Source organism: Triturus cristatus, chromosome 7 (assembly GCF_964204655.1).
Source record: "Triturus cristatus chromosome 7, aTriCri1.1, whole genome shotgun sequence".
Classification (NCBI taxonomy): domain Eukaryota; kingdom Metazoa; phylum Chordata; class Amphibia; order Caudata; family Salamandridae; genus Triturus; species Triturus cristatus.
Genome location: NC_140590.1, coordinates 314,719,027 through 314,733,292, shown reverse-complemented (window position 1 = coordinate 314,733,292; position 14,266 = coordinate 314,719,027).

The following is a 14,266-nucleotide window of genomic DNA, read 5'->3' as shown; positions in this document are numbered from 1 at the left end:
TAGCGCTAGAATCGACTCCCGGAGGAGTATCTCCACGCTTCGACCGCTGGGGAACCCGTCCTGGCTCACCCTGAGAGATGGTCCCTAATGGGTATCTCTAAGGTGCGACCAAGCATCCCCGGCAGTCTGGGGGGGGCGTTGTGAAGATGAGGCAAGCTAATGCCCAGAGTTGCCGAGTGTGGTCCCTGACTGGAGTAGGCACCGAGGCGAGAATTATCGAGCCCGCTGACCCTGGTCCACGACCCTGCCGCGTCGGGAATCGAACCCTGGTCCCGAGCCGTCCTCTGCTTACGGGTCTGCCGCCTCTAACCAGTGAGCCACACCTCTCTATAGGGTCACCAGTTGTCATGTATGGGAAATTATCAGCACCTCACGATACTCGGCAGGAAATTCACACCCATGCCACTGCAATGGAGGTGATATCGGGGATCTAAAGGAACAAGAACTTGCATTCAAGGTTTTCCTGGTCAACAATAAAAGCGGAGCTTGGCTCCCCCCTCTGGACCTTTGCAAATCAACAATTTTCTGGAAAGCAGCGACTTTTGATGGTCACTTAAAGGAGGTGACTGAAATACTGCCCTGGTGGCTTACTGGTGCATAGTCACCACCCAACTCACAGATGGGAGTGAGCGTACAGTGGCAAACACCTAGGAGATTTGCATACTGGGCCTGTACCACAGATCCAAAGGAAATAAAGCGTTGTCACGCTTTATTGATCAAGGCCTGATCACTGCTAAACACCTGATAACCAGGCTTTGGAAATACGCAGAACCAGCTCCTTGGGAAGCATGGCACCGCTCTTTCCTTAATTGGTCACAATATGAGAGTGTGGCACTGGAAGGGAAGACGCGCTGGGCCTGCGCCACATCCCATTGGCATCAGCCTGGGATGCTATGCTCAGAGACTTACAAAAAGGCCACCAGGAGCCCTGCTCCCCTGCCCAGGACATGCGGTCAGAGCCCAGTAGCCACCAACACCCCTAGCTGACATGCCCACCCACGTCGCTGCTGCCCTTACATTCCTAGCACTCAACAGTGCGCGCATTTCCTGAATGGGTGGGTGCTGAGCCCCAGAATTCTAGAGGCAGGAGCAGTTGCACAGTGAATAGCTTGGGCACATAACCCGATACACTTGGAGATTTCACGTCCCCAGTTAACCCCCGACCCCCTTCACATGCGCATCCCAGTTATTCTGTGGCCATTAAGATCAGTTGTTCTGCCCGGCCCCGGCCATTGTATCCAGGGCCTCCTTCAGCCCCGACTATTACATTGCGGATGTCGCTTCACTACATAATAGACGGGTAGTAATGTATCTTGTACCTCTGATTTGTTTTTGCCTTGACTTTATAATTCATGCCTTCAACTAGGATCATGACTGCATGTGTCACCTTTACAATGTGAATAAACAAATTTAAACAAAAAAAGGAGGTGACAGAAATACTACAAGAAGGGGAGTTCATGAGCTCACTGGACCTGCAGTATGCATCCCCATTCAACTTGCATCGCAAGCTAAACCATTTTTGGTTGTGGTAGTACACTAACACTCAGAGTTTAGTCTTTTGGACTCCGATCCACTCCCAGAATATCCATGAGATGCTGCTTGCCCTTGTATCTGCACCTTCAGCCTAGCAACAAGGGTAACACCGTAGTAACAAGCCAGGACATCCTCTAAAGCATATGTGTCACTCTTCATCAGATTAGTATCTCAGTTGGAGTTTTTGGGAGCATTAACTAGGGCCTGCCTGTCTCAGGTAAAACATTGATTTAATACCATTCTGTCAGCTTCAGATGTACTTTGAGGGATATGATGCAGGTTACCCATGCTAGTAAATGGTGTTCCAATGGTGGCAATGAGCACGCATCACTGCAGACCTCCCATTGAGAACGGGTTTTGGCTATGCTAAGACTTAGATCTGGAGCTCTGTGTGCTATGGTACACGTCACACTTCATTGATGAGACCTAACATAGCTCAAACTGGCCTGGTTTTGCTTGTGTCTCTGTTCGCAGGTGACTGCCTGGCAGCTCGGTCTGGACTGATCCTTGTGGGATGGTGCAAAGACTGATTTGAATACGACTGTAAACGTGTTTGTGCTACTAAACAATATTGTTTGCTTAAGGGAATGTTAATGCTGTCCACTGCTATACATAATAATTATAAGTGAGTCATACAAATCCTGTATACTCCTGAGCTGATGGTGATGATTGGTTCCTGTAAGATAGTGAGATACCAACACTAATTGTAAGTGACATTGACGTTTAAAGTAATAATTCTACATTAATTCAAGAACATGCCTTCTGAGCTGTTGGCGTATGCATTGGCCAACTTGAAATCTGAGTGAGAGGTAACTGGGGTTATGGCATTTTGTTAAAGTCCAAAGTGTCCATTTAAACCAGTCTGTCTGGTGTTTTCAGTGAATGTTGGTTTAGCATGTTATGAGTTTCTATGAGAGGTGTATTGTGTTTATACCGAGGTGATTGCTGTTTGGCACTCTGGTGGTCCACCTTTATTCTGGGTGCCTCTGATCGGTGTTGGAAGTGTGTGCATTAATCTGTGTCCTGTTGAAGGTTGCATGATAGATACTTCCAACTATAAGAATATCTGAGCTGTTTTGTATGCATGCGTTGTGTTATGTCGGATGTTCTTTGTTTACCAAATGCAACGTATAATGAGCACAGTGAGCGCAAGTGCCTGTTCCGCATGCTTGGTTTTGTGCTCCAGTGCAGCTTTGAGAGGTGTGCAAATCAAAATGTTTCATTTATTTTTGTAGGGTCTGTAGTTAGCTCACTGATACACAATTATATGGAATATATGTCACCACAGTAAAGTTATAGTTCGCTCATAGTTTCCATAGGAAAAGCATTTCTGTTTCACTAATAACTGGGGTACAGTTTGACGAATCTCTCAAAACGTTCCCCCCAAAAAATATGTAACCACCTCAGCTCCTTCATGGAAAGCTGCGGTTTGATCCGTGTAGCGCGAGCCAAGGAAAAGGGAGGATGCTATGCTAATTCGCACCAGAAACGTTGCTGTCCAATACTGAAAAAAAGGCTGAACAAAAATGACACCAAATTTGGCAAAAAGCTAGAACTTTACTCAAAGCGAGCTTTTTGTGATTTGGAGGAAATCCGTTCATTCGTTTTCAAGAAATTAGTGCTTAAAGTGAGCCCTTAGGCAGCTTGGGAAGGACAGCACACTCTTCCTCCCCTTCTGATTATGCGGTGACAATCTGGGCACTGGCTCACCCCTGGAGTACTCAAATAACAAGGGTGGGAACCAGCCCTTGTTATCTTTAATTTTACTGTGCTACATTAAAAAAGTCTATTTTTATCCCAAGGGTTCCCTCTGTGGACACCCCAAAGCTTATAAGGTTTAGGTATCCCTACTCTGTAGCCTATATATTTTGGAAATTTTATTTTCAGGACATGGGGAATAAAATGGCTGCCAAACATCATGACTGATGTAAGGCAGCATATTAGATCCAATTTACACCAAACTACAAAAAGACAGCTTTCTTTATCGATAAAGATCTTGCTTTCGGCCAAATTTGGTGTAATGCCATTAAGCTGATCTGGCTGTAACTCTACAATTTTCCAATCGGAAATTACATAGGAAAAAAGTGTTTTGAGGATCCCGCTTTATCTCTCCCCCCACTTTACAGATCACCCCAAAACTTTCTATGAAGATGCTAACATGGATGGCATTTTTTGGGGAAAGTTTGGTGAAGATGAATCAAATATCAACAAAGTTATTAGCAAACCAAAAAATCAATTTCCTGTGGAAACACAGCCCCTAATTATTACTATACAGAGGCAACTCCCTGCAAGCGGCCCCATTTCTTAGGGCCACACAGGAGACAGGATTCTTTTTTTTATTTAAGGGTGCCCTGGTGCCCACGTTGAGCAATCCAGACAATTACTTTAGCCCCCCCCCAGTTCCTGCAGGAGCTGGCTTTAAAGAAATATTGTAAATGGCTTCCCACAGTGACCACTAGGGGCACGCCATAGCTGCTTCCTCGTTGGGGGCTGTGGAGGGAGACCCAGGGCTCTTGCAGCTCCGCTGGCTACCTGCTTACACCAATCGTGGTTATAGTGGGAGCCAGCATTGCGCTCACCCCACGGGACCAGTTTACTTTTGTTCCTGCGGGGTGGGAGCACCTTAGTGTATTTTCCTTGCCCGAGAGTGCGAGCAGGAAAAACATTTTGTTCAGCCGGTAGGGAAAAAGTTTTGTTATCCTATTGGACAGGAGCAGCTTTTTGCTCCCACCCAATGGGATAACAATACTCTTTCCATGACTGAGCGTTTGTGCAGGGATAAGAAAGGGGCCTGGGGGTTGGGGACCCCTTGGCCTCGTGGATGCTAAGGGAGGGGGGCCGTGCGGCTCCCCTCCCCTTCTGTAAAATGACAGCCCGAGGATGTGGTGCCCGAGGCCTTTTTAGGCATGAGTGCTGCATGCTGCATGCTCCCTCCCGTTTATCGTTATATGGACTGTACATGGGGTCTATGTGCCCTTTTTAGTCTCTAGAGGGAGCTGTGTGGCCCAACTCTCCCCAGGGGCCGTTTGGGGAGGGGGGCATGTGCCTCCTCCTCCTTATTCATCAGTACACTGCCCCCACGGGTCCTGGCCTACCCCGCATGGTAATTTTTAAAAAAGAGTGTGAATTCACTGCCATTTAAAAAAAAAAAAAAGTTTTTGGCCCCAGAATTTCCTGCCTCTTTTCTTTGCGTTTTTCTTAGGACTCTAGACTGAGTTCCAAGTTCTAAGATGGCTGCTGCCACATCCTTGTTGTGGTGGCAGCCAATCCGATCTCTCAAAGAGATCTGTTGAACCTACAGATCCTCCGTGGCATGAGATATACAACGTTTTTGGGCATTAATTGCTCAAAAATACCCGTACATATTTACACCAATTCACAGAAAGCACTTTTCCTGGACCATGATTTTGCTTTCTGCCAAGTTTGGTGCAAATCATTTAAACAGTTTGGGCTGCAGTTGTGTATAAGTTCGTATGGAAATGCGTTTTGAGACTTCCCACTTTTCTCATCCCCAGTTTGATGGATCACCCCGAAACATTCTGTGCTCAGCACATGCTTGGAACATTTTGTGGAGATTCTTGAAACGGGTCTAAAGTTATTAGCAACACAATAAAGGTGGAAACACAGTCCTAACTATAACTTCTGTACAGTTTTTACTGAAAAAAACCCAAAGATTAAAGGGATGTGTTAGAAATGGGGGTTTCTTGTTGTCAATGGTTTGCACCTTGGTCCCAGTAGGGACCCTTCTTCCTAGTCAGTGTAAGGGGGGTACACTTCTAAATAACCTGCTTGGTAGCTTGGCACGAGCAGACAGGCTTATCTCAGATGCAGCGTGTAAAGCATTTTGTGCCGACGTACAGTAATGCAGTGAAAACACTACAAATGGATGGTGCAGATCGGAGCTTCCGAATCCCCTCTACTTCCACGGACGGAGTGATTTCACAGTCACACACACACACACACATCACACGCTGGTGGGGCCCATTAAACCAACATTCATCCTACCACTCTATCCGTGCCATGTATAAGGGAAACACTTTTCTATACCCAACCAATCTGCATGTACCCTGAGGTCAATGAGATCAACTAGTTGCTATAGATTTGGTGATACAATTAAACACTCTAAATATTCAATAAACATAACAATAAAATAACCACCCGACACAGTAATTTAAACAGAGTATTATTTATCTAAACCAATTTGTAAGAAAAGCCAATTAAATGCAAGATCATTTTTCTCCATATTTACCTATTCTGGCTAAAAGTCGTTTTCTAAGTCTGAACTGGTCCTCAGCAAATAGTTAAAGTTTTCTAGCCGTCATGTAGTGTCACCGTCCTCTCCGTGAGCGTCGGGACCTCTGATCATTGGTTCAGGAAGAAGTGGCACCCCGACCTCTCTAGTCTACTAATATTTATACCAAAATTTACATTCCAAATGTTGCAAACATAACTTTCAAACATCCGATTGGCGGAAAATATGTCATCTTGGTACATTAAGCTACACCATTAGATTTTCTCATGTATTGATAGTTTCAAATTCTGAATAGAAATTAGAAGTCCAAAGCTAATTCGTTACTTCTACGGATGTCTCCTCAGGATAAAATGTATCTCATTCATGGGACCATTATAAGTTCATCAGGTCAGATTTTAAAGTTGCAACATTTTCTTCACTTTCAGGGGCATCTGGCATCACTCCCAGATTTGTCGTCATGTACATGGCTTTTTAGTTCAATCAGAGGACAGGGTCGCAGTCAGCGCAAAGCCTCTTTTCATATTTTCATCTACTCGAATGCAGGCTGTGGGTGGTGGCCATTTTATAGCAGGCCACAATGGTCAACTTAAGCGAAGAAAACACAAAAACATAATTACTACATAGAAATGATTATACAGTGTTATTCCCCTGCTAATACCCTTATGTGTATGTTTTTATCTAACCATTTGCGACATCAAAAGCCATTAATGCATAATTATTATAAGCGCAAAACATAATAACATCACATAAGCAACAACTAAACTGTCAATTCGCTCACCAACTTAGTTCACTTAATATTTTAGCCATGCAATTGCATTCCCACGTGTAATTCTTCTGTTAATAAGATTGGTTAGACAAGACTCAACAAATCTTTAGTAATTACTAATTAATCAGTAGTATTTTTAATAATGACATACGAAAATGAAACCGGTATTTGGTTTTATATTAAAAACCCTGCTCCAGCAATCCCCCCTTTGGTGATATTTTATCACCACAAAAAAACAAAAAAAAACAATTTAATTTCCCCTTTTTGAAGAAATTCAAAATGTCTTCTTGTTCATTTTTAAACACTTGTTTCTTTATCATCTTCTCTTTTTGTTTCTATATACATACTTTCCCTCAATTCTTCTAATTCTATTTCTTGTGGATCTCTTTCTGGTTTCTTTTGTCTCTTTTTAACATTTTATCGTGTTATTTTCCTTTTATTTCTTCTGTATCTACAACACATACACCCTAATCTAAGAATTAATAATGTAACAATTACACACGGTAATGGAAATAATACCTTACCAAATATGGTACTACCTATTTTAGCTATAAAATTCTTAATAGCAATCATCTTATTAGCCATTTTAGTCCAGATACTTTCAGCTTCCAGTGGTACTAATTCTTCATGCAAATCAGTAATATTCTTGATATAGACCTTTAGATCTTTGCTTTCGTCAGGAATGTAAGTGCAACAATGTTGAACTTTCAGCATTCCACAGACTCCACCCTCTTTTGCCAATAGAATATCAAGGGCAAGTCGATTTTGCATCGCCATAGCGCGTAAAGCAACCATTTCAGTATTTACCAAAAGAAATCCTCCAGCGGTGCTTGTTGACAAGCGATCCACCACTGTTGACAGCTTCCGAATGCCATATGCATTCAATGAAATTCCCACTGCTGGTATTAAAGCTCCAAAAATATCTCCTACAATTTCTGTCCATGTTTCTCTTCTATAGCGTGTTAATGGATTAGTTTGTTCAGCATTTTCTACTCTATCCATGTGAAAAATCTTTGGAAAGACCAGGCCAACATAACATGTGCCATACCAATGGTCAGGCAACCTGTAATAAGCCTTGTTCCCACAAATATAATACACTCGCGGAAAAACTGGATCTTCTCCACCTCTAAATCCCCATCCGGTTGCAATAAAGTATGTATCATGGCACTCACTAGTCCCTATGAAATAATAATCATACTGGGATTTCTTCCTGGTAATGCATAGTTTGACTTTCTGTGGTGCATCTATAGCCATAGTTGGACTGGCTCCATTTTTTAATTCTTTTTCTTTCTCAATATCCCACATTGTTTCACTCATCTTATGTCCTTCTGCTTTCTTATGCATGTTCAACCTTCTTCTCTCAACCATGTCTAGGAAAGTTTTCTCTTCTTCCTTCAAACTGCAGGTTAAATTGTTTCTAAAAACATATTCTAATGTCAATTCTCTAGTTTCAATAAAAATCTCACCTAAAGTGTTAGCTTCTTTAGCAGGATTCAGTTCTTTATTCATAGGCAGTTGCCCAAGAATATTATCTACATTAGACATGTTAAAATCTAATTTCCCTAATTGATAAAATATACTAATCAACACACTACATGAAATTCCATACGTAGCCGGAAGGTGATAATAAGTCACTCCATCCGAAACAGAGGCAGGTAATTGCATACAGACGTAGCAATCCCTTACATCCATTGTCCTTACATATTCGTACAATAATTTTGAAAACACATTGCTAGAAAAATCATTAATAGACCTATCCTTATGTACATGTACATTGCTCATTCTAGTTGGAACTATCTTCTGTGAACTCTTCCCTATGTTAGTCATGTTCTCAGTATGTCCTTCTAAAGTGTCTATTGTAACTCTAAAAGAGATTAGTAGAGCAAGCACACTCCAAAGTAGCATTAATAATCCTGTACAGCAGCAGCACATCTTGCACCATCTTTTCATGAAGGTACATCTACTTTGATTATTCTCAGTGTTAGCCATCTTGTTACTTTGACCGTGTCTAATGACTTAGCCCCTTCTATTCCACTACCTAATTTTTAGGGCAGCAAGTACCCACCAGATTATTACAATCTATTAGTTTTTAATATACTTCTTCACTTTCTTCTTCAAGTGAGTTCTTTGGATTTACTCAATTTGGGTTTTCATCATTCTTCACTCTTTCCCAGTCTTGCGAGTCCTCCTGAGGCGGAAGCCGGGAGCAGACCTTTAGCAATTTTACCCTGATTAATAGAGAGAATTGTGTGTATTTTACTCGTGTACTTGCTTTTTATAAAACCTACTTCTCCTGCTCATTTCCGGTTCCCCGCGCAGCCGATTCATCGCTGCGGCGGGAGGTCACCGACCTTTGGACAATACTTCACGCCACTTTGGCGAGCGCCGAGGCCACGCCCCCTCTCGGAGGCCACGCCCACTTTCAGCGCATTTAAATAGACGCTGTTCACGAGCGTCCTGCCCAGTCTTGCGAGTCCTCCTGAGGCGGAAGCCGGGAGCAGACCTTTAGCAATTTTACCCTGATTAATAGAGAGAATTGTGTGTATTTTACTCGTGTACTTGCTTTTTATAAAACCTACTTCTCCTGCTCATTTCCGGTTCCCCGCGCAGCCGATTCATCGCTGCGGCGGGAGGTCACCGACCTTTGGACAATACTTCACGCCACTTTGGCGAGCGCCGAGGCCACGCCCCCTCTCAGAGGCCACGCCCATGTTCCCCTTCCCTCAACTCCCATAAATCATGTGCCATTACCGGACGCGCAGCGGACGAGCGCAGCGGGCGCGCCGATTGCGCGCTGAAGGCGCGCTTAAGGCAAGCCCGTCTGCGCCCGTCCGCGACCAAACGCGCCTAGGGCCTAGGCCCCTTCTCCTGCCCGGCCCATTACAATATTCATCGGCACAGCTACTCGCTCTTCAAGCCAGCAGGCCCATTGAAGCCTCCCTGACCATCCATATCAAGAATCTGGGCATCACAGCCGCAGCAACTCCGATCGCCCCTCTCACTCCGCCCCTCCCTCCCCCCCTGCCCTCTCCTCCCCGTCCTAATCCCCCAGCCGGCCCTAGTCAGGTCCCACTTACCATATTCTACCTCAACACGCGGTCCGCGGTTAAGCATTGCCACGAACTGTCAGTTTTGCTTGATATCCATAAACCAGACCTCCTATTCCTTACGGAGACCTGGTTCCGCGACAGCTCCCTCCCTAATCTCCTTGCCTCCCTTCCAGCCACCTACTATGCCCTCCGGGCTGACCGCCCAATGGGTAAATCCGGAGGGGGTGTCGCCCTGATCGCCAGAAAGGATCTACCATTCCAACCTATCAGTTTTCCCTCGATAGGCACGGCCGACTTCTTAGTCGCTCGCTCTCTTTGTTACCATACTCCCCTCACCTGCCTTCTTATGTACCGCCCTCCTCAACCGTTGCCTACCTTCTTGGACGGATTTCAAGAACTGGTGGCCTCCCTAGCTGTAAACAATTCATCCGTCCTGCTCCTGGGTGATTTTAATTTCTGGCCTTCCGACCCAGCTGAATGCTCCATTTCCAAGGAATTTTCTGAAACCTTACGCTCTCTTAATTTCATCTCGCATATCAATACCCCGACCCATATTCATGGACACACGCTCGACCAAATCTGGTCTCTGAACTGCCCTATTTCTTCTCTGTCCATCTCTCCCTGCCCCTGGTCTGATCACTCATTGATCTCTTTCTCCTCTCAACTCGGACCGCCTATCAAGTCCTCGCACCCCAAAAACATCTGGGCCCGTTCCTGGGGGCGGGTAGACCTGGCTGCCTTAGCCTCCTCTCTCTCCTCCTCCTGCCCCGATCTGTCCGGCCTGCCCTCAGCGGATCAAGCTAATTCCATCAACTCGTGGCTACTCTTAGCCTGCGATTCCATCGCTCCCCTGAGGCGCATTTCCTCCAAACGGACTAATGATTCCAACCTGTGGTTCAATAACGATCTGAAGGCACAAAAACTAGCGGTCCGCCACGCAGAACGAGCATGGAGAAGACAGTACTGCCCTCAGCTTAAATCACACTGCACTTCCCTTTTGCAGCAATATAAGAAATCCATACTGTCCACCAAAAAAGAGTACTTCTCCTCCAAAATCCTAGTTGCGGAGAACAAATCCAGAGAAATTTTTGCCATCATCAAGAAACTCGCATACTCTGATCGAACCACCCTTACACCCTCCCCCTCTCAACCTCTTTGTGATACCCTGAACTCCTACTTTTTGGACAAAATTGCGACAATCAGGGCCAATATTCCTCCCCCTTCCCCCTCTTTCCGAGTCCCTCCTTGTCCCCCGATAGACGCCCGCCTTCACTCATTCCCTCCTTTAACAGAAGATTCTTTCCTTTCCCTCCTCCCTCTGGTCAAATCTGGCTCCCCTCACGACCCTTGTCCTGCTCATATTCTTGCTCATGTCTTCACCAACTGTCCGCTACCCCCCCTCACCTTTCTTAACAGTTCCTTGGCCCAAGGCGTGGTCACCCCCGCTCTCAAATCTGCCATAATCCTGCCCATTCTAAAAAAACCTGGATCAGATCTTTCCGTCCCTGCTAACTACCGCCCCATCTCCCTCCTCCCCTTCCTAGGGAAAGTCCTGGAGCGGCAGGTCACCAAAGCACTATCTTCCTACGTAGAAGCAAACCGAATCCTGGCGCCCCGTCAGGCCGGCTTTCGACCGGCTCACTCCACCGAGTCGGTCGTGCTTTCTGTACTGGACAACCTTAGAGAGGGAATGGACACTGGCATCCCCCAGGCCCTGGTGCTACTCGATCTCTCGGCCGCTTTCGACACGGTAGATCACTCCATCTTACTCTCCCGTGTCGGAGCGGCGGGGATCGGAGGCACCGCCTTGGTCTGGCTGTCCTCCTTTCTAAGCGGACGCACCCAGGCAGTTCGCCTGGGGGACTTCTGGGCTGAACCACGGAAGGTAGTGTGCGGGGTCCCCCAGGGCTCCTCCCTTTCCCCCCTACTGTTTAATTTGTATATAGCCCCCCTCATCTTTGCTCTTCAACAGATGGAGGTCTCCGTATACAATTATGCGGATGACCTCCAGCTCATTTTTTCTCTGTCTCACTCCCCTGACTCCAAATCCAAATTCCAATCCACCATGCTTTTCATCCGGGACTGGATGAATCACAACCACCTGAAACTAAATCCAGATAAGACAGAGCTTGTTCTGACAGGTGGTTGCTCCAGTCCCTGGTCCCCCCTCTTCTGGCCCTCCTCACTTGGTCCTCCCCCACCCCCTACCTCCTCCGTCAAAACCCTGGGCATAAAAATCAATGATCAACTCACTATGCACTCCCAGGTGAGCTCGGTGGTTTCCTCCTCTTTTCTATCTCTCCGCACTATCCGTAAAGTCTCCCGCTTCTTCTCCTTCACAGCCCTGAAACTTATTGTACTGGCCATGGTCATCTCCCGCTTGGATTATGCCAACGCTCTTTACCATGGCATGCCAGCCTATAGCGTACGTCGTCTCCAGCTGGTCCAAAACCAAGCGGCCCGCCTGGTATACAACCTGACGAAATCCCATCACGCCACTCCCCTTTTGAAATCCCTGCACTGGCTCCCTGTGCGCGAACGCTCCCTTTTTAAGGTGGGCTGTCTCGCCTTTCAGGCCCAGCTAGGCAGGTCCCCTGCTTTTATTTCCTCGGAGATCATACCTTATGTCCCCCCCAGGGAACTTCGCTCCTCTTCTCACCACCTACTCACAGTTCCTCGCTTCCGTCGTAAGAAATGGGGAGGGTCTAAATTCTCCACCCTCGCCCCTGTGTTTTGGAACTCCCTTCCGATGCAACTCAGAACTTCCAATCAATACCAGCCCTTTCGAAAGGCCTTAAAAACCTTTCTTTTTTCCAAAGCATTCCCCTCATAAATTCTCCTCATTTTCTCTCCCCGCTCCATGACCTCAGAGACTCTGCCTACTGTAGCGCCATGAAACCTTTGAGTGTACGTGCGCTGTATAAATATTTTAAAATTCAAATTCAAATTTCCTCATCATCATCAAACTGTATTAGGTCCTGAACATCCGTTTCTTCTCCAATGTCGGACAAGATAGCTCTCAGGATTCCAACTGCTTCTTCTTCTTCAACCACTTTCAGTAAAGTCTCCTCTGGATTTCCTTGACTATCTGCCTCTTCTCCTTCTTCAGGCAGTGCCACATACGTCCATTCCGGTGACTTATACTTCTGGTTTGGTTTTCTGATTCTTTTAGTTTCTTCAGATCTCTTTGTTTCCTCTCCTTTCGTTTGGTTTTGACTTGACACTTCGTTCACCTGTTCAGCTTTCGAAGAGTTAACTCGTGTCAGTCGATATCTCAGTCTCTTTATTTTATTGGGCCAAAGATCTCCTTTAGCATTTCTTTTTTGTTTTCCCTCTTTACTGTTTCTCTCTCCAATCCAAGTTCTCTTTCTCAGAACTCGTCCTTCATGTATCTCATTCTCACTTTCATCAGATTCTGTCTCAGTTACCTCTTGTTCATCAACAATTTCCCTTCTCCAACAGTCTCTTTTCCCACCGATTGAGATTTCCCTACTTCTGTCCCTCCTCGGGTCTCCGACACGCAATCTTCTTGCTGTCTACTTGTCCCTTCACCTAGCTTGTTGTTGATGTTCCCTACACCTCCTCGGGGTTCTTCCGCAATCTGTCCCTCTCTTTCTTTTTCTGTCCCTTCCCCTTCAAGAATTATCTCAGGTGGAACTTTTCCAATTTTCTCATTTGGTTCAGGTGTTACCTCTGTGGGAATGTTCTTTTCTTTTCTTTCTTTCTTTTTGTGTTCGTCACTGTTAGTTAGGACTTCAGGCACGTCTTCAGAATCTGGACTCGTCTCTGAAGTTTGCAATGTTCTTTTCAGAATTCCTTCTGGTGGGACAAAAGTTTCTCTTGACTCACTTTCCCCCCTTTCAGGATTCTTTTTTCTTTTTACTCCCTCACTGTCTGCATCATCACTGGAATCTGATTCCTTGAAGTATTCTTTTCCAGTGCCGTCACTTGGATTTGGAACTCTCAGAGTGTGACTTGCATGTATCCAATTTTTCACTCCAGCACACTTCACAGCAGTCGTTGTGGTCAGAACGACTTGCCTTGGCCTTCCCCACCTTGGAACCAGGCAGTTTCTTCTTCTGTGGACTTTTATTCTTACCCAGTCCCCTGGGCTCAGATCATGGGCTGGTTTCTTTTCAAGTGTGGTGGCGTCTTCTCCAACCTGGTGAAACACAGAATGGACCGCGTCAGCCAGGCCTTTACAGTAATCCAAAATCATGTCATCAGTTATAGTCATCAGCTTGTTGACTGGTACAAACGCATGTCTCATAGCACGTCCCATGATGATTTCATGTGGACTCAAACCTGTTGTTCTGTCTGGAGTAGACCTAATTGTCATCAGGACTAGAGGCAAGACATCAGGCCATTTCATTCCTGTGGCCAGGCACATTTTGCCAATTCTGTTTTTGATGGTACCATTCATTTGTTCAACCACAACAGAAGCCTCTGGTCGGTAAGCACAATGTAGCTTCTGCTGTACACTTAATGCTTCACAGATTCAACCCATGATTTCATTATAAAAGTGTCCTCATCTGTCTGATTCAATTGTCACTGGGAACCCATACCTTGGGATGAATTCTCTTAACAGTAGCTTGGCCACTGTTATCCCATCATTTCTTCTTGTTGGAAATGCCTCCACCCACCTCGAGAACAAACAGACTACCA